The 21,957-nt window shown below is 33.5% G+C and overlaps 1 pseudogene; it reads right to left on the bottom strand.

Moving 5' to 3' along the window:
- Positions 1-9,564: 9,564 nt before the first annotated feature.
- Positions 9,565-21,567, bottom strand: LOC104856739 (annotated as a pseudogene).
- Positions 21,568-21,957: the final 390 nt, after the last annotated feature.

The raw sequence follows: 21,957 nt of genomic DNA, 5'->3' as shown, positions 1-21,957 counted from the left end.
ACTACATATTAATTGGATTGGTAAGCATGTCACTATTTCATATTCATTTTATCATTTTTCTACAACAAAAAATTCTGGACCATTAGGATTTACAAACACAGTGCTTCTAATTGACAAAGCAGAAGATCAAAAAAAAAAAAAACTGTATCCTGTCACATAATAGTGTGGTTACGTCACATAATCAAAGATAAAAGGAAGGCTATTTATATCAAAGAAAAAAAAAGAATATACATGATGTGAAAAGAATATACATCCCAGTAATGAAGGTAACTGTATTGTAGACCTAGATTGTAGCAATAAACTCTATAAAAACTAAAAAAAAGAAAAAAAAAAGAGTATAGATGGCCTTAATGTGCATCCACTTTCCTACAAATATCTTTAGTTTCTCATTCTTCACTGCTGAGTATTATTCCATTTTATAGAAAGTCCACATCTTCTTTATCCAGTCTCCAGTTGATGGGCAATTGAGCTTTTCCCAAGTTTTAACTACTACAAACTGGTCTTCTATAAACATAGGTGTGCATATATCACTGTGGTATGATTCTTTTAATTCTTTCAAAAAGCTTCCCAGCAGATGGATAGTTGGGTCAAATGGAACCTCTAATCCTAGTTTGTGGGGTATCTCCATATTGATTTCCACAGTGGTTGCACCAGTCTGCACTCCCACCAACAACAGAGAAGGGTTCCTTTCTCCCCACAACCCCTCCAACATTTTTTTTATTGGTTGCTTTCTTGATAGCAGCCTTTCTTTGTGGGCTGAGGTGGAATCTCAGTGTTGTCTTCATCTGCATCTCTCAAATGACCAGTGATGTTGAACATTTTTTCATATATGTATTAGGTGGTTTTATTTGTTTATCTGAGAAATGACTGTTCCTTTCAGATGCCCATTTTTGAATCAGGTCTTTCCATTTGGGTGGTCTGATTTTTTTGAGTTCTTTATATTTTCTGAGGAACAGCTGGTAAATTTTTTCCCCATTTTGTACATTATCTCCTATCTCTGTTGGTGATTTCTCTTGCAGTGTAGAAGCTTTTTAATAAGATGAGATCCTAGTTGTTGATTCTTTGTGCTAGTTTCTGTGTTACTGAGGATGTGTTTATAAAGTACTTTCCTATGCCAATGTCTTTGAGAGTTCTACCTGTCTTATATTCCTGCAAATTTAGTGTATTTGTTTTAATATTTTGATATTTAATCCACTTGGATTTTAGTTTAGTGTGTGGTGAAAGATAAGGGTCTTGTTTTAATCTTTGGCAAGTTAAAATCCAGTTTTTTAAACACCATTTATTAAAGAAGCTATCTTTCCTCCAGTGAGGATGGTTGGCTCCTTTGTCAAAGATGAGGTAGCTGATTACATCTGGAGTTGTTTCTGTATCTTCCATTCTATTTAACTGATCCTAAGGTTTGTTTCTTTGCCAGTACTGTGCATTTTTTAACACAGTGGCTTTGTGGTATAATTTCAAGTTGGGGATTGTGATACCCTCTGTCTTGTCTCTGTTGCCTAGAATCGATGCTCCTATTGTAGGCCTCTTCTTGTTCCAAATTAATTTCTAGATTTTGTTACTCTAGTTTTGTGAAATATTCTGTTGTGATTTCAATTGGGGTTTCATTGAATCTGTATAGAAGTTTTGGAAGTATGGCCACTTTCACTATGTTAGTTATTCCTACCCAGGTACCAAGGATTTCTTTCCATATTCTTATATTCTCTTCAATATTTTTTTGGAATGTTGTAGTGTTAAGAAAAAGTTTAATTTGACAGTACATTTGGTGATTTAAATTTCTTCCCTCATTGATATTTCATTAAAGCTTTTTATAAAGCTAGCCCAAAAGGCATAAAAGTATTTGAAGTAGAGCCTCATAGAAAAGGTCTGATATAAAAATTATAATATTTCTCATAAATATACCATTGATCATGGTATATCCATTTGAATTAATTAAGAAACCTCTTCTTCCACACATGGCCACTGCATCCTCAGCCACATCTGATCCTGTAAGCCTACCTAATAAAACCCTGACAGAATTATACAAATATTTTTACTGATTCTGCTCTTCCGGAGAGCCCTAAGTAGTATAATGGGTGTGACAATAAAAATAGAGATAATGTTCTACTTAGGAAATATTTTTCAATAAAAGCATGTGAAATAAATATTGTTTGCAAATACTTTACAGAGGCAATACCCACTAGAGGAAGAGTTCACTGTAGATCATTCTATTTACCTTTGTCTATTTGGCCAAGAAACAGGCTTAGTGAGAAACATATTTTATTTACTATTCAATATAAGAGAGTGAGCCTCTTAAATGTGGCATGACCCTCTTGCCATCATATGAAAATATTCTGCTTTATGTCTCTGATGTGTTGTATTTTCAGATTATTTTGTGACACTTATTCCATGACAGAAAATTTTAAATTTACAGTTCAAGAAAACTTTCTAAAATGCTTTTTATTGTGTTAGGAAAAGACTCAACTAAATTTGTACTTTCTGTAGAAAGATAAAGAAAACTTTTAAAGTCAATATCATAAGCATATTTTAAGAGATCATCAAATATCTATTGTTATGACTACATCTAGATGTCCCTCACAAAACCTCATGTGGTCATAGATGAGGGTTTGCAGAGGTCACTGGATCTAGAGTATAGGATACTGGGATTGATTCATGATGCAGTGCTAGAATTAAGAGCATGAGGATTAAGAATACCAGTGTTATTTTTCCTAAGGGCAGGTAGCAAGGATACGATAAAGGGGACAGAAAGAGGCTTTTGGATTGTTAATTGTCTTGCTGCCTGATTCCTATGATGAACTGTTTTCCCTCTTTGATGCCCCTCTGCCATGCCACCCTACCCTGGTGATAGCCAACTATGAACTGAAACTTCTACAAACCTTGATGAGCTAAATAAACCTTTATTCCCTTAACTTGTGGGTGTTGGGTATTTTGTCTCAGGAAAGAGAAAAATAACTAAGACACCAATCACTTGAAAAGGTACAATTTCAAGCCATTATTGCTCTCATGATTCTTCAGCCAGACACACACAATTTAAAGTGCAATATTTCCATGTCTCTTTAAGTTTTTCAGAAGGAATATTTGAAGCTTTCAAAATAAAGAAAATTTACACTTCCTTTCACATTAAAGTAACACCTGCATTACATTAGCACTTCTTAAGAGAAGGCAGGGGCATTGAGGAATTAAAAATATGGTATGATTAACTCCTAAAGATTGGAATCACAGATTTTATAGTAAATTATAGGTTGTTCAGAAATAATTTAAGTATAACAATTCTTCAAGAATAGCATATACAGATGCTCTTCAACACTATAGGGTTATGTTTCAATAAACTTATTATAAGTTGAAAGTATTCTGAAATGAAAATGCATTTGATACATCTAACCTTACAAAATTTTATCTTAGCAACAAATAATACTATAGTATAATAATTGTTTACCTTCATGATCATATGATTAACTGGAGTCTATATCTTACTAAAGGTGCTTAGGACTATAAACGTGTACAGTGTTAAATAATGCTAGCTTGTAAAATGTTCAAAATGCAGAAATTAAAACTATGTTTTCTAAATTCCATTTTTTATCCATACCCCTTCCCTTCTCTCCCAGCTCCTTCTAAGTCTTGTTGCCTTTCCAATTTGTAAAAAAATATTTTCCTTTTTTCCTCATTTTTTATTCCCATTTCACCACTCTCTACCACTCAATAATTTCCCATGATTAACATAATTGTAATGCACTGCAAACATGTACTGCTATTAAAAGAACTACTATATGTACTAATAAGAAAGAACTATGTTTTTATCAAATATATAACATTTTCATAACACTAAAATAAAAAACAGATATCTTAAGTCAAGTCCTTGTGATAATTTAGGTAACATCTTGGGACAGATAAATAAATGATTTAGAGTTTTGTTGGCATGACATTAAGCAGATTACTGGTTCAATTCAAGTTTGAATTAACAAGGAGGTATAATTCTATTACAAGAGAGCTGTTAATTTCTCAGCTTGAATAAAACTGATAATTTTATGTCACCCCATAAGTCACCAACATATGAAACAAAATAAAACAGAGAGGAAACTTCATCTGGCAATTTGCTTAAAGAAGCTTAATCTAATTTAGCAGTCTGGCAGATGCTACAAATGGAGTCAAAGTTAGGTGTTGAAAATGCATTCAGAATAAAAAAAATGGCAAGACCGATAAAAGGGCAATATTCCCAGGAAAGCTGGTTATAACATGAAAGGAAAGACTTCTATATTATCAAAACAGGAGAAATGAAATAAATAAGTCACACGTGTAAATATTGAATAGTTTCTCTGGTGTGAATAAACCCTAATAGTACATAAGATCCTAATGATATAATGGACAATGTAAAATAGGAAGAAAGGGTCTAAAGGTGTAGGGAAAGTGGGAAGGGTAGGGGAAAGTTAATAAGGGAAAGAAAACAATAGGAGAAAATGAAAAAAATGGAAATGAAGTGTTTGTAAAGGGAGAGGGGAAGGGGGTGAAGGGAGGGCAGGGACAAGGGGAAAAAAGAGAACCAAGACCTGTCATGTAAAGGTATAAGATCCCAATAATGAATGTAACTGTACTGTATACCTAAAATGTACCAATAAATTCAATGAGAAAAAAAAAGGAGATGAGCAGGAAATAAGGGAGCATTAAGCAAAATAGACATTTTACATACTCTCCTAGTCTAGAACAACACTATTACTCTCTATCATATTATGATATCTACTACATGATATATGACTTTGGAATGATATGCGTTTACAAATAAATATATTTCTTACCAAAATTATTAAATTATATACTTTAAATTAGTTGATTTTTGTGTATAAATTATAGCAATAATCTTATTTTAATAATACATGCATTATGAAAAAGCAAAATTGTTATCAGGAGTCATTCCAACTAATGCAAATTCCATCAGGATTCAGCAATTGTTTACAACATTGTCCATTATATTTATACAAATTTAATACAGGGCATGGATCATTGACTAAATAAATGTTAATAATATGCATAGAATAGAACAACTTATTCAGTCTTGAACACACTCTCCAAAGAGCATCTTAGGGAATTGTGAAAGGAAGGAAATATGCCCAACATTACTCTTTCATTCCCAATATTGAATGGTTTCTGTGTATATCAATTATGTATTGTTACTCAAAAAGATAATGAACAGTATCTTTCATTTTGAGTCAGGAAATCCCCAAAGATAGGATTGTTATGGTTAAGTAAGAAAATGAAACATTACTGAGGAATCTGCATGAAAGATAAATTTATTGTTTAAAACTTAAATTATAATATTACAGACTGGTTAAAGCACATATACTGTTAAAGTAACTTCTTTCAGAATCAGAATATTTTGATATATATGCCCCAGTTTCTCTCAGGTGAGAACTGTGTATGGAAGAAAAGAGGAAACTAGATATTCCTAACTTCCATTCAATCTTCACATACTTTACATATATTTTAATGAGTGTAATATGTCAAGATAAATTTTATTTTCATAATTTCAATGGTTGAAGAAGTCATGTGTTAGTAATTAAATTATCCAAAGTTAATATATTTAAATAGTGGAACAGAGATGCAAAGCATCATATTTATCTGGCCCCAAAGTCTGTGTAATTATTTATATTGCTGCCATATAATATTTGAAAATCAAGTTCAAGAAAATAGAATATGGAAAATACAAGTGTCATGCATCTTCACATGGGGAAAATGGGCAGATTAGTTTATACAGAGAGAAGCAAATATAGTAATAATTTATAATAACAAAAATATATATGTGTGTATGTAAAGAAGTGAATCTGCACCTTCTGATTTCTGCATTCCCGAGTTTAAATACTTTACTTAGGCAATTTGTGAACTTTGTACAATGGTACCTCAGTTCATGAACTTAATTATTTTCATGATTCTAATTACAAACTGATTTGTAGAAGAACCGAATCAAATTCAGCTGTTAGGTCTAATGTTGTCCTTATAGGAAAATTTGATTCTGTTCTTGTCCAGTTTGGTTTGCGACCAGAATCATGAAGAGAATTGGGTTCATGAACTGAGGCACCACTGTATATCAATTTTAATTTTAAAGACCCATTTACATCTTGCTTTGAATTGAAGTTAATTAATTCAACTATGGCATAATTCAGTTGCAATTCTTGGTTACAGGGTTGCTAATACTAAATGGAGAGCAACACTTATTTTTTTCATCAATACCTAATTCCTCATAAACCAATATTAAAGTGATTTTTCAAATTTCTCCTAAAATTGTAACATAGCCAGAAACAATGTTAGGTAAAATCAGAAATCATTCTTGGGAAAGATTTAAGCTCAAATATTTCTTGCCTTTGTTAATTCTTTTATTGTTTAAGAGAGGTTTAGGATTGTGATGTACTCTGGGCTCGTATATTACATTTTTCTTTCTCTCTGAGTCTGAGCCCATTTTTCTGTTGCTATAAAATAACACTACGTACTGGATAATTTAGAGAGGAAGTATGCCTAACATCCTACAGGCTGAGAAGTCCAAGGGCATGCCACTGATGTCTGCTCACCTTCTGGTGAGGGCCTCCTGCTGCATTATAACAGGATGGAGAAGCAGAATGGTAAATGGAAATGCATGAAAGAGATGAAATACAAGGAACAGTGTCATTTTTATGACAACTCATTATCAGAGTGACTAATTCACATCCCTAAAAGTGAGAAATCACTCCTCCCAGTATTAAGTCTTGTGAGAGTGGTATTAAATTCTACATGAGGATGAATTTCTCATGAGCCAAATAGCTCTTAAAAGCCTTATCACCTCACAGCATTGTCTCATTGAGGACTAAATTTCAACGGGAGCTTTCATGAGTAAAAACCAAATGCAAAACCATAGCACTGATTAAAACTAGTTTTTCTCTAGCTCAGCCCTTTGAGCTATCTTATCATATCCTATCTTGATGAACTTCTACCACAGTCTTTCAACATTATATATATATATATTTATATAAACATTCTCTCTTCAGAAACCTAGAAATCATAACACTTTTTCTAAATCATCCTGCTAACAGACATTTTTTAAGGCAATAATAGCTTAAAATTTTCATCTGTTTTTATTTTCCCACCCACTGTGTCCCTTCTTCTCCCCATGAGACATTGTAGTAGCACACAGTTTTCACCTGTGGATTGAAGACTTCAAACGAAAATTCATTTGGAATGTCATGAAGACTATGTAGAGATGGAATGCTTGGATATATGAGGAAGGCAAAATTCATTTATTTACAGCAAAATTCTTTTATTCCAGTCACCTTTCCAAACATTCTAATTTGCCAAACCAAGAGATGGTCAATTACTAAGGATAAATTATTTTAAATTAATACAATAATATAAACATGGATCCAAAATAAAACTACAGATTCACCTTGGAAAACAGATTACTTTGATAATTGTATTTTTTCATAACAAATCATGCTATTTTATCTTTCTATTTTTCATATACATAAGACAAGATAAATTTGCATTACCTAGGCTCTTTTCCTGGGATATTTCTGTAGTAATACTATAATATCACAATCGCTTTTGTTATGGAAACCTGTTCAATAATGTATAAAATATGAAATATAGTATACACAATGTTACTTACATAGTGTATGAGAGGCAGGTGATAGAACCACTGAGCTAAATCCCTGGCCCTACATAGTGTATGTGTTATATATACACATATGTACACATACAGTTTATTTCTCAAAATTATGCATTTTTATCTACTGACTAAAATTGTTTTTGTAACACTAAAACCAATACTTCTTTGCTTTATTGATCATTTTCAAAAATGCACTGTGAAAATAATTTGAGTTATTTCATGCATGTGTGTATTTCCAGCTGAAATTAAAGTTGGTACTATGTTTTTCTTGTTTGGATTCTTGTGTTTTAGATTAGTGACTTTTGTTAGTCTCCTCTGGGTAATATTTACTTCTTGTTTTGCTTTTTATTAGTGTTTACTGTTTAAAATATCTCTAAAATATAGTTTAAAAGATATGTCTAAGGTACTAGTTTTACCATGTACAAAAATGTGTTACACTTAATAATGTGTTAGGAAAACTTACTTCAGATAAGTGTTACAATGAACTTGTTATAAATGAATTTGGTATAAATAAAACAATCACTGTAATATAAGATTTTTCTAAATAAAAATATACATTTACAAACAATATGTATAAGTCAGTTAATGAAAATATTTTGATTAGACAGTGAATGAGTCTTACCCCTATATTTCATGAAGGAGTTGTGCTTCAGAATTCACTAGTATTTACAATGACTTCAGAGAATGTAACTACTACAAATAATGTAAAACTATTTTTTGTATATGCATTCATCAAAAAGTACATATTGAAAAATGATACTAATAATGCAAAACATACAACCAATAGAAAATAGAGCTGAATATATTGCTCATAATCTTTATTAAAAGGCTTGGATAAAAAAGCAGCAGCTACCTAATTAAATATGACAGGAAGTCAGCAAAAATTCTAAACAAGTACTATATTTGAGAAATTATATAAACTGACATTAATAATAAACCTTGACTTAAAAGTATATTGTATGGAATCATCTAAGCTGCCTTCATTTCTTTCTTCTTAATGTTTCAAATATATATATGTATATATATATATATATATATATATATTTGAATAAGATAAATATACATGGTTTTAAAATATGTATGTTCAGACTATTTTCTAATTGGAGAGTGAACCATGTCTCTCACCATATACTAAATTAAAATCAAAAGATAGAAGATCTAAATATTAAAAGATAAAAACAATCTGAAGGAAGACAAAATAGTTAAAACTCCTGAAGACATTGGCGTAGGCAAAGACTTTCTAATAAAGCTCCATTTGTACACTGCATAGTAGCAAGAATCAAGAAATGGTATTATATCAAATTAAATAACCTCTGCACAAGAAAGGCAATAGCCAATAGTGTGAAGAGGCAACAAATAGAATAGGAAATATATTTGCAAGCTATTCCTCACACAGGTAACTAATATCTAAAATACACAAAGAACTAAATAAATGAAACCTACCCCCAATTTAAAAACCTAACAGAAATGTTCAATTGAAATTAATAGACACTTCTCAGAAGTATAAATACAAGTGGCCAAGAAATAAATGAATAAAATGTTCAATATCACTGGCCATTAGAGATGTGCAAATCAAAATAACACTGAGGTTTCATCTTGATCCATAAAGAATGGCTGTGGTCAAGAAATTAAATAATAATGAATGCTGGTGAGGCTATAGGCAACATAATTTGTATTTGGTGGGGAATGCAACTTAATGCAACCACTATGAGAATTAGCTCATGGAGATGCTTTAAACAATGAAAACTAGAAATTTTACTTGGCCTAGCTATTTCCCTCACAGGTATCTTCTCTAAAGAGTTAAAGTCATCATATTATAGTGATACATACATACATTTAAGCAGGTGACATTTTTATCTTCCTTTAAGCAGAGTTGCAAATATGGAACTCTCACATATGTAAACAATCTTAAGACAAAACTAACCTTGTTTTAAGATTCTAGATCATGGAGGTGATTCTGAAACAAAAAGTCCAATATCCAAATAAATCAGTTACTTATTAACAAAAAACATTCAGTAGTCAGTTTCTCAAAAAGAATTGAGTTAAAGGAAACCTTTGCATAGCATTCATCATATAACGACTCCTAATTTGTCATTTAAGAAATTGTACTTCAAATGAGAATCATGGGACACCAGGATGAACTCCATTTTCAGTTTGCTCTTTTCTAGTTTTGGAGGAGGCTTTCTAAATTTTTGCTTTACTCAGGAGATTATAACTTGGCCATTATTTTATTATTAGTTCTAGGCACATCTGGTTCTTACCATGATCAATAATGATAATGTCTTCTGGATTTGGAAGAGAAGAACAGAATTCCTTACTTGGAAAGATTTCCTGGAACACTATTTATGCTAGCTCTATTACATGCTCACTTTCCGGTCCACAGTTAGGCCCAGAGCAGACATAAACACTGGAGGCAAACCACACTGTGAGTTTTTGCTGACTCCTGAGGAATCTCATTAAAATAAAGAGCCCACAAGAATCCTGGCTTTCTAAGTTTTTCCTTATCTCCTTCTGTTTCAGCAAAAGGGGTAAATAATTTCCTCACCACTGATTATGTCTTTTCTTGCTGTTTTAGAAGATGCACAAGTCAGATATACTAGATGGATGTCTTTCATGCATATCATGGTTGATGAGCATAATTCTGTTACCTGAACAGAACATGCTCCTTGTTCAACTGGAGGTACTATCAAAATGGAAATCTGTTCAGGGCAGGAATTTAGCTCCATGGTTCCTCCACCTGCCTCATAAGCACAAGGACCCGAGTTTGATCCCTGGTACAAAAAAAAAAAAAAAAAAGGATATCTGCAATAAGAACCTGATTTTAGTATAGACTGATCTGTAATAAGCACTGCCCTTAAGATCTGCTTATACTGCACATTTGAGCATGTTCCCTTAAGAAAGTAACTATCTTTCACAATACTATAGCATTTATTCCTGGACCAAAGTCCTTTATAGACTAAATCAGCTGGAATTTATGGATTAAAGTAGTTTGGAATCATCCAGATTCTTTGTCAACTACAGAGCATTGTATTTTATGGCAAAGATAATTGATTCCACCAAAAAAGTATACACATCCTGTAAGAGCATTCAGGAATTTCTCTTTGGCAACAAAAAAGAAAAATAAAAGGGAGTGTTGCCAAAATGTCCAAGAAACCGAAGTGGTCTTTTTTTTTTTGTTTTTCGTTTTTTTGTTGTTGTTGTTTTGTTATTGTTGTTGTTGTTGTTGTTTTGCTATCTAATGTAGTATAAGGTGATTCTGGTGTCATTGCAGTTGAGTGTAGTATAAAATGTTGAGGTTATGGGCTAGTTTTTAAATTTTTAAATACTTGGAAAGTGAACATTGCTAGAAATCTTGGTATTTATCAGGATGTTGTTAATAGTATAAAGAAAATGTAAGGAATTTCATTAGCATTCTCTTTTCAACCATAGTGAGCTCCTTGCTATTAAAAGACATCTGCTCTGAAGTAAGGAACTTGTTCTAACTTTGACTCCTGAGGTGCAAAAATCCTAGTGACATTTTAAAATTTTGCATAACAACTAACATTGATTTGATTAAAAGTTTAATCTGTGATTCTTGAGAATACAGCAGCTTTGACACCAAATCAATATGAAATGTCTTGTTTTCTTTAACCACTTTTGGATAAATAATTGCACTTATCTTTGGTTAATCAGTGATATATTCTAAGGTAGGTTTGTTTTCAATGTTATCTCCAATTGAAACAGGGTACATACAAATTCTATCTCCACAGAGCTATTCTTTTTCTAGTAGTTTCTCTGTATCTATTTCTTCTAGTGAACTCTTGCTATCTCTCGTTGGGGCACGTTTAACAGGTATTACATTGGTAGTTACATATGAATGCTTCTCTTCAGACAGCTCTGTAGAATCCAAAGGTTCACTGATGGTACTATTTGCCGAAGAAACTTTCTGAAGAACACCAATCTCATGAGCACTGTCTCCCGAAGTTTAGCCAGCATAGCAAAAATATTCTGTATGCTGAACTGTCTCATCCTTCTTCCATTTAATGGCTCACCTTCCCATGCAGCAGCAGTTTATTCCTCAGTGTCACTGTTTTGTTGATATTCCTTGAATGACACTACACGAGCAATCCTCAAAAGCTGAAACTAGCCCAGTTCCCTCCATAGTAACTTAAAATCAACATGCAGAATGCTTTGTCCACTTCTTGAGTAGGCAGCTACAAGGGTAGATTCAGGCAAATCTGTCCCTATTATAACCACATCAAAATCTTTTGAAAGATTTTCTGCTATCCTAGGAGGTAAGGCATCAAGTGTCAGCCATTGGTGAAGAAAAAAAGCTTGAGTCTTGGCTGAAGTACTGCTGAGGCATGATAAAGCAGTAATAAAATCTCTCCTTCCAATGTTCTTGTTAACTTGTTATTCTTTTTTAAAGATTTTTTTCAGTACCATAGAAATATGACAGAATACTTCTAATACATCTGAGAATGCTAAATTGAATATGTGCTATTAATTTCTACATTTCATATTAGCAGTAAATTCCAGAATATGTCACATATGCATTTGTTACTGGAAGTCTTCTTGAAGAGGCTTCTGCTCAATCTATCCCACATGAGTCCTACAGCATCCCACACCCAGCCTAGGGTGACCCTGAAGACAAAAACCAGCAATTCACTAAGGCTGATGTTGGCCAGAAAGTGATGGGTGGGAGAGCAGAGCCACTGTCATTTGTAGGACAGCAGGTTGCTGCAGATTCTCGGCAGCTCAAAAGAGTCAGCAACAACATCAGGTACTTGTAGGAACCTGGGCTAAAGAGCAGTGCAGAGCTCAGCATCTTCAACAGCTCCAGGCCCTCCGGCTATCCCAGTAATCCTCACTGCAGTTAGGGTTCCCTAACCGCATAGCCTGTGGCCCACACAGTGAGCAGCATGAAGCTCTGGGTAGGCCCGAGGCTCCATTGAAGGCTTTGGCCATTGTGTGGGTGGGCACCACATGCCTGGACTGCCCTCCTCTGCCCCTTCTCCTGAACCATTATTTCTGTGAACAGTTCTTTTTATGCTATTTTTGTTCCTTGGATTTTTCACTTATTCTAATAACTTTTCCATTAATCAGCTTTGCATTCATTATCTAGCACTTTTAAAATTCATTTTTAATTTTCTCTTGATTTTAAGGTGCCTTTGAGTAGTTGGCATTTGAAGGAATCATTGTCTTCTAGTTCTGAAATTTTGTCCTCATGTTGCTCCACTTTATTTTCAATATATTTTTTTATACTGTGGATCGAACTCAAGACCTTGCACTTGAAAGGCAGGCAGCAGAACCACTGAGCTAAATCTCCGGCCTTCAATATAGTTTTTAATCTCTTGTATTTTTTTTTTCTAGTACTGGAGTTAAAACTCATGACCTTGCACTTGCAAGGCAGTCTTGGTGCCACTGACCTAAACTCCCAGCCTTTAATCTCCTGTATTTCTGATAGAAGCTTTCATGAACTCTAATTCTTTGGTAAACTAGTCATTCCTGTTTTCATCATTTTGTTTAGTTCATCTATTTTTTATTAGTGTCATCTGAGAGCTCCTGCATCTTTTTGGTTATTATTTCCACTATCTACTTAGTTTAATCTGCTCTATTCCTGCTGAATATCTCTTTGAGCTGTTTCTAACCTCTTCTGTGCTTTTGAATAATTCAGGTATGTACCTTATACAATTTTGCCTCTTGGTGCCTCCTGGAATAGTTTGAGGGATTTGGGGACTTGAGGTGTTTTGATTCTTAGGAAGTTTGTATAGAATTATTCATCTCCCTCTCTCTTCCAGTGTGTCTTCAAGAAATGAGTTAACTTCATTGGCTTACTCACAGAAATAGAAACATCTTAAATGTTTACCAGCTGCTTAATGGATAGAAAATGTGGTACATATGTTCAATGGAATATTACTCATTTATAAATGATTAAATTATCTCACATTTGATAACACGGATAGACATGGAGATGATTGTGTCACATGAAATAATCCAAACACAGAAGGACAGGTATCACGTGATATCATTCATATGAAGAATCCACAAAACTTGATCTAATAGAAGCTTACTGTAGGATGGGGTTTATTAGTTGCTGGGGAGATAAAGGAGAACTTGGGAAATGTTGATTAGAGATACTAAGTCATAGCTAGATAAGAGAAAATAATGTTGCTATTTTATTACACAGTAGGATGACTTTAGACAATGATAACATAATGCACAATTTTTAAAACTAGAAGAAATTATTAAAATATTTTTATATTAAAATAATTGAATAGCTATATTTGCTTAATTTGAACATTACACAATATTTACTTTGTCAAAACATCACAAATGTATGTATCAGTTGAAATTAAAAATGCAAAATAAAGCATTTCCCTTTACTAATGTCTTTCCCAGAAAGCATACATGAGGTTTACCTAAGGTAAATCTCCTACTATATGAAATTATTCTCACTGAAAATCACTTATTTAATTATACCCAACAAGCTTCATATGTTTAAAAATCAGATAATTTCATGGTTCCATAATACATGTGTTCAGTTGGGTATTAAAAATAAACTTCAGATATTTTCCAGAAAGATAGGTTTAGATGTGTGATTAATATACAAATAATCAAAAGTAGATAAAGTGCTATTTTATGTGGAAAAATGAAAAGAAAATGGTAAGTTACAAAGATCAAACATGTTCTATGTTATTATTGAAAGTCAGAGTCTAAGTTTTCTGAAAGATTTCAAGATGTCAGAAGCACAGCTTAAATTATTCTAAATAGATAAGTCTTTTTCATTTGAATTCCATACACTTTTGCAGTTTTGTTAGGTGCATACATGGTGCAATATTCAAATTTTAATGGCTTTCTACTCCCCCATAAAGAATGAGAAACTAGAGACATTTATAGCTAAGTGGATGTTCATTGAGGCCATACTCTTACATGAAATTAATAAGACATGTGTAAATATCAAACAGTTTCTCTGGTGTGAAAAACTAAAAGTGTAAAATGAGGATCAAAATATATAATTGATATTGTGTAATAGAAAGAAAAAGTCTAAAAGAGTAGAGGAAGTGGGAGGGGTAGGGGAAAGGTAAAAAGGGAAAAGAAAAATATGTAAAAAAGAAAAACATGGAAACAACGTCTTTGTAAACAGGGAAGGGTGAAGGGGTTAAAGTGAGGGGTGGGAAATGGGGATAAATATGTACCAAGATCCCAGTGATGAATGTAACAGTATTGTATCCCTTAAAATGTACCAATACATTTAATAAAAACATAATTTAGTTAGACTTCTGCAATAAACTGTGAACTTGAAGCATTTGTAGACAGAGATACTGAAGTTACTTAGTAATTAGTATAAAGCCCAGATGTAATGCTATGATTATTTTACTATCATAGAATTTAGAATGTCTTTGCACAAAGAAGAATATAAGTCAAAATCTTAAAACAAAAAGAGAACTCACAGTGGTCCAATAAAAATCCATTTCCTTTAAATTTGCCTGAAAGACTGGAAGTTATGATTTTTAAATTTTATTTATAGTGTTTGTTTGCAATTTCAAAGAAACAGATAAAAAGTCAACATTTACAGAATTATGTAATTATTTTAATGTCACTGTTTTAATTTTAATTTTCAAAGCATATGATGACCCACAATACAAAATTTAATAAAGGCTCAAACTCAGAAATCGCTCACTCTAGTTAAAGAAGGGGAGCTCTGGAAAAGTTTCACTTTGTGTATGTTGAATTTCAGATGTCTTTAGGATAACTTTTATTCCACAGTGATATATGTTAATCCCTTTTATATTAAGTTACAGTAATCAAAATAGTATGGCACTGACATGAAGACAGACATATAAACTAATGTAACAGTATAAAAAGTCCATTAGTAAAACCTCACTTATATGGAGAAATTATTTTTGAAAATGGTGCCAGGATCATTCAATGGGGAAAAGGTAGTTTTTTCAACAAATTATGCCAGTAAAATTGGATACACACATGCAAATAATTAACCTGGGTTCTTTCCTTAAATTTTTACAAAAATAATTTCAAAGTCAATCAAAGACATACATCTAGGAAAAATTATGAAACTCTTGGAAAAATGAGAATTCCCATCATATTATGTTTAACAATGATTTATCCAATATGACAGTAAAGGCACAAGAAGAAAAGAGAAAGAATTATATCAACTGGTCTACAGTGAAAAAAAAATCAATGAATGAAAGGACACAATGAGCAGGGTTATAAAGCAACACATGAAAGGGGTGAAAATGTTTGCAAACAATATTATCTCATAAGAAGCCAAAATGCAGAATATAAAAAAGAACATCCACAACTGAAAAGCAAAACAAAAATTGATAAATTATTTGAAAAGATGATTTTCTCAAAAAATGAAAATATATACAAATAGGCTACATTCACAGGAAAATACCATCACCAATCATTAGCAAAATGAAAATCAAATTCACAAGGAGAACCACTTAGTGAATGACTATTATCAACAGAGGAGAAAAAAACAAGTATTAACAATATGGTGTGGAAATTAGAATACAATATGTATTGTGAATGTAAAGTGCTTCAACTACTATTACAAACAGTATAGCAGTTCTTTAAAACATTGCAAATAGAATTACCATTTGATCTAGCAATTCTATTTCTCAGGATATACAAAAAGAATGGGAAACAAGGATTTGAACAGATATTTGTATACCCATGTCTGCAGCAATTTTATTTACATTAGTCCAAAATAGAAGAAATGAAGGTTTCCATCAATAGGTGAATATATGATTCAGCCTTACAAAATAAAATTCATTGCAACATGCATAAACTTTGATGATATTAAGGCAAGTAAAATGATCCATACAAAAAAAGGCATGATACTGTGTGATTTCAGTTATATGAGGTGCCTACAGTAGGCAAGTTCATAGAGACAGAAAGTTAAATGATGTTTACAGAGAACCAGGGGGCATAGTAGAATGAGGAGTTAATGTTCAATGGATAGAGAGTCTTCAGAGCTTGGGGCACTAAAACGTTTAACAACTCCTAGTATCTCAGGTTGCTTACACTGGGAAAGTCAGTTACATGAAAAAAATCCAACTTCACAGCGACCTTTGTGCTACGAAGAAAGCCTAACAAGACATAGGAAGTGATAGCATAAAGAAAGCATTATCTGGCTACCATCTAACTATCCCATCTAAGTCATATAAGATATTGAGCATGTAAGTGAAAAATATTGGATTTGCAGCCCAGTTAAGCTTTAGATGACTTGTCAGCTTCAATCTGATTGCAATGACATCAAAGCTCCAAGTGCAGAAGTCAACTCAAAGACCTTTGGGACAGAGTCTAGAACTCCTGACTCCCCATCAGGTCAGAGGTATTTTGGAGGCAAAAGTTTACTTGTGGTTAACAGGATAATGACTTGCCAACTATCAGCGAATTCTTGTAGACATCCACGAGGGCATTATAAAAACTTTCACTATTATGAGCCCTGCTTCTTTGATTCTGACAAGCCCATAAGTGAGCCACTCTTTGAAAAGTGATCTCCCAGACCTGTGAAAGTAGACAGGATATCAGTGACCTGTCCCTGCAAGACCCTGAGAAGGTGTGGTTCACTACTGAAAGTCATCCATAGAGCACAGGCAGGAAATTCTACAACTTCAAGAGTCAGTCCATTTCCCACCCCAGGTGCAGTATTGTACTGTAAAGGATACCAAAGAGTCAGGTCTGAACTCTCCTTGGGAAGTTATCGGGTTAATTGGGGAAAGAAAAATGGTATCCCCAAGGCCCTAAAGTTATTCTCAGCTCTTGAGAACCCATTATTGCCCTTTGTTAAGGGACATATTGATGAGCTATAAAATCCTACATGAGGAATGGTTTCTCAGTCTGGATAGTATAGAGAGCAAGGCAGACCCTAAAGTAAGCTCTGGTAAAACTTTGCAAAGAGATATCTGAATTCTGGCTCAAATTGCGGCCAGTAGAGCTCAAAAAGGTTTATAACATGCCCCAAACTGAGATAAGTTTCAGTCCATTTGAGATGTTATATTGGGGAATATTTCTATCCTCCGATATCATAGTAGACCTAATGACCACAAGGATCTTACAGTATCTCATTAATTTACACCAAGTGCAACATGCTACCCAAAATATATGGAAACACAGTCCTACCAACTCCCAGCCTAAAGAAACCACCGACTATTATTTCTAGAGACCAAGTGCTCTTAAAAAACAGAGAGGGGAACACCCACCTGTTAAGGGCATCACAGAAGAGAATCAGTCAATGGCAAGGCAGGCAGAAAGCAGCAAGTAGTAAGCCTCCCTTCCCTTTAATTACATCTAGGCTACAAGCATTTCAGGTGCTGCCCAAAACAACCAGAGTGAGGCTTCCCATTATCCATGCTTAGAACTACAATAAATCAACTAGTGGGCTAATTCAGTACCACACATCCATAACACCAGTATCACACCCTAAATCCACATTCAAAAACCCTAGATCTAGCCACCTCCAAGAATCCCCATATATGATGCATGAAGATTTTGGGGAACATCAAGATATAACTCATAGCAGAGTAAAATTAAATATAATAGGATTCACAGAGATCAATCTTTTGCATAAGTGGACCAAGAGGTAGAGGGAATGTGAAAGTAGGAGAGAGTAGAGAATTTTAAAAAAAGGAAATGTAATATGTTATGTATATGCACAAATTCCCCATGAAAATTATAATTATTATACATTGTAAACATATACTAAAAATTAAAATAAAATAAATAAATGTAATAAAATTTGGTCTATGTGGCTCCAAATACTTTCACATAATTTATCTTCTCCCTCACTTGTTTTAAATTCAGCCTAAGTGTTGTTTCCATCTGAGAGCTCGCTTGAGGAACAGGGTTCAGAGGGCCTGGACTAGGAGGGCAAGGCGCGGAATCACCAGGCAGACTCCGGGAACGTTTCTGGAACACTTCCACTTTATTCAGCAAATGCACAGGGTTATATAGGGTATGGTGGTGGAGGAGCCAGGGTGGCACTATTGGATCACTATGGGATAGGGTAAGGCAGGGGTGGATTCAGGGTGGAGTTGGGATATTTGGCACATCTTTATTGGCCACATGCTAGTTTTTGGAATGTATACTTTAGGGGCTGAGGCGAACAGAGTCAAGACTTTAGAGGTTTTTTGAGAGAAAGAGTTTATCTAAGGTCAGATCTCTACCCACCTGAGGGGGCGGATTATTCCAGCCCTAATAGGCCTCAGAGTTTTCTCTTGAGAGATGTATGCAGCTTTCCGGACTCAGCCAGACTTTAGCCTGATCCTCAACTAAGAAAAGTATCTCGTCTCACTGTGTGATTCATTTTCTGACTTGACTGATTCTTAAACACAATAAAATATAAGCTTTTTTAAAAAAATCACTTATTTAATTGTGAATATTGTGGATCTACAGGAATATATAACATTTAGAATCTTCAGTCTGTTGATGGCTTAATTTGATGAGCAAGAGCTTTTGAATTTGATGTGATGCTATTTGTTGATTCTTTGTAGTATTTCCTGTTCAATCAGATTGCCATGTGTAAACCCTTTTCCCTAAAGTCATGTTTTCAAGAGTTTTACTTAGTTTATCTTTCAGCAGACTAAATATTTATGCTTTGGTATCTAAATCTTTGATCCATTTCCAATTTATTTTATTGCATGGTGAAAGATATGTGTCTAGTTCAATCTTTGGCATGAGAAAAGCCAATTTTCCCAGAACTATTTATTAAAAAGGCCATATTTCTTTCAGTAAAAGTGTTTGGCCAATTTGGCAATGATAATATAGCTGAGTGTGCTTGGATTTGTTTTGACATCTTCCATTCTGTTCCATTATTGCTCAGATCTGTTTGGTTTTTTTGTTTTGTTTTGGTTTTTTGATATATGTGTGCAAATATCATGAGGTTTTATCACTGTATCTTTGTAGTATAACTTCAGTTCAAGGATTGTGATGCTTCCTACCTTGTCTTTGTTGACCAGCATTGCTTTTGATATTCTAGGTCTCTTTTGGTACATATTAATTTTAGGATTGTTTTCTCTATATTTTTGAGGATTGCTATTGTTATTTTTATTGGGATTATATTAAACATATGTAATAGTTTTAACAGTATAGCAATTTTCACAAGGAGTATCTTTCCAATTTCTGATATCCTCTTCAATCTGTTTTCAAATTACTATAGTATTCAATGTAGAGTTCTTTCACTTCCTTCAATAGATTTATTCATATTTACATATTTACTTTTTTGTGATGCTATTTTTAAAGGTATTGTTTCCCTATTTCTTACTCAGTGAATTTGTTATTAGAGGATAAGTATTGCAAAGCAGGAAGTACTTGCTCAAATAGGAAGGAAAATAGAGAGGGAGAAAAGTGGAGGAAAGGAAAGGAAAGCGATTTTTTAAAAGAGAGAATTAAAGGAACAAATTGAAATAGAACTTTAATAAATCAGAAGAGGAAAAATGTTTAAGGAAGGAGAGGAGAATGGAAAAAATAATTAAGATGTATTATGCATGCGTTCAAATTCCCTATGATAAATATGATCATTATGTATGATAAACATGTATTATTAAAAATGTTGGGGCACAAATATATAGGTCAAGGAGCAGCCTTTTGAGGCCACAGGGAGTAAGCACTCATGTGTAAGATAATGAGCGATAGCTCAGAGGAAAATAAATCTGTTCAACACCTTGGATTAGATTTTAAGCTCCAAATATTTGAGAAAATACATTTATGTAGTTTAACCCACCCATACAGTCTGTGGTATTATGGCATGTCAGGGAATTAATAAGATGAGTTAAGTGTGGATAGATAAATAAATGAAGCATAGGATATTTTAAGGCAGTGCTTTTTCGTGACACCTGCTAGTAGATACATGACATTGGGCATGTGTCCAAGCCCATAGACCTCTAGAAGAATGAATTCCAATGTAACCTATGGACTTTTTATTAATAATAAATTTTCAAATTTAGTTAATTTAAATAATTACATAGCACAAGTACCTGCTAGAAGGCTCAAAATACAAAACACCATAAACTTCAGTTATGATGAAGTTGCAGAATGTAAGAACTTTCATTCATGTGATGGAATTATCAAATACATGTTTGACGAGCATTTGTTAATTTCTCTCCCAACTAAGAATAGTTTTTAACATTTGATTCAGTAATTTTTCTTCTTAGTACTTATGCAAAGATGTTGAAACCCTGTGTCCATACAATATGTACATGTAAATGTTTGTGTAAGCCTTATCTATAATTGCCAGAACTTGGAAGCAAACTAAATGTCCTTCTGTAGGTAAATTTGTAAATAAACTGCAGTGCATCCAGACATTGCACTATTATTCAACATGAAAGAAATAAGATATAAGACTATAAAAAGAAACATAGTAATTCTAAATGTGTATCACTAAGGGCAAAAAAATCAACATGAAAGTGCTTACATGCTGTATAATTCTAGCTACTTTCATGGCTCTGGTCAAAAGTAAAAACTATGGAGAAAGTGCAAAGATCAGTGGGGCAGAAGTTAAGAGGTGTGTTGGAATGAAGAGAAAGAGAACAGAGGATATCTAGGGCAGTGAAACTATTCTTTATGATACATTAGTGGTTGTCTTACTTTCTGGTTGTGGGCATAATATACCTGACACCTACAAGTTAAAGGAAGAGAGGATTATTTTGGCTAACAATTCCTAGATGTTTCAGTCCACATTTAGCTCATTCAAAGACAGGATGGCTTGGCAAAGGAGCATAGGACAAACAATCAAGGTGTGACTGGAAGGAACCAGCAAGGAAGGATCAAGTGAGGAGGAGGGATGCACAATACTCTTATAGTCCACACACATATTGACATACCTCTTCCAACCAGGCTTTAGCTCCCCACATCACCTTCATCTGCAAACCAACAGGGGGTAACCCAATGATGATTATCACAACTACGTGATCAAGTCTTCTCTCCAAAACCCTGGCCATGTGAGCATGAGGCTTGAAGAGATATTTAGACAAAAACCATAATAGTATGGAGCACATATAATTATGCATTTGTCTAAATATATAGAATATGAAATCCCAAGAGTAATCTTGAAATAAAGAATAAATTTTACTTGGCATTGCTATGTCAAGGTAGTTCATTAATTATAATAAATGTGCCACTCCTGTGCAAGATATTGATATTGTTGAAAGCTCTGTGTGTTAAGGTAGAAGGCATATGAAAATTGTATGCTCAGTTTTGCTCTGAACCCAAAGCTTCTCTGAAAAATAATGTTAAAAATTAGAATGATAAATTATAATAAATGGGGCTAGGTTGCAGCTCTCTGGTTGAGAACTTGCTTTGTACATATGAGGACCTGAATTTTATCCCCA

The sequence above is a fragment of the Fukomys damarensis genome, unplaced genomic scaffold (assembly GCF_012274545.1).
Source record: "Fukomys damarensis isolate Sample0158 unplaced genomic scaffold, DMR_v1.0_HiC HiC_scaffold_39, whole genome shotgun sequence".
In the NCBI taxonomy this organism is placed as follows: domain Eukaryota; kingdom Metazoa; phylum Chordata; class Mammalia; order Rodentia; family Bathyergidae; genus Fukomys; species Fukomys damarensis.
This window is presented reverse-complemented; position numbering and strand designations above follow the sequence as displayed.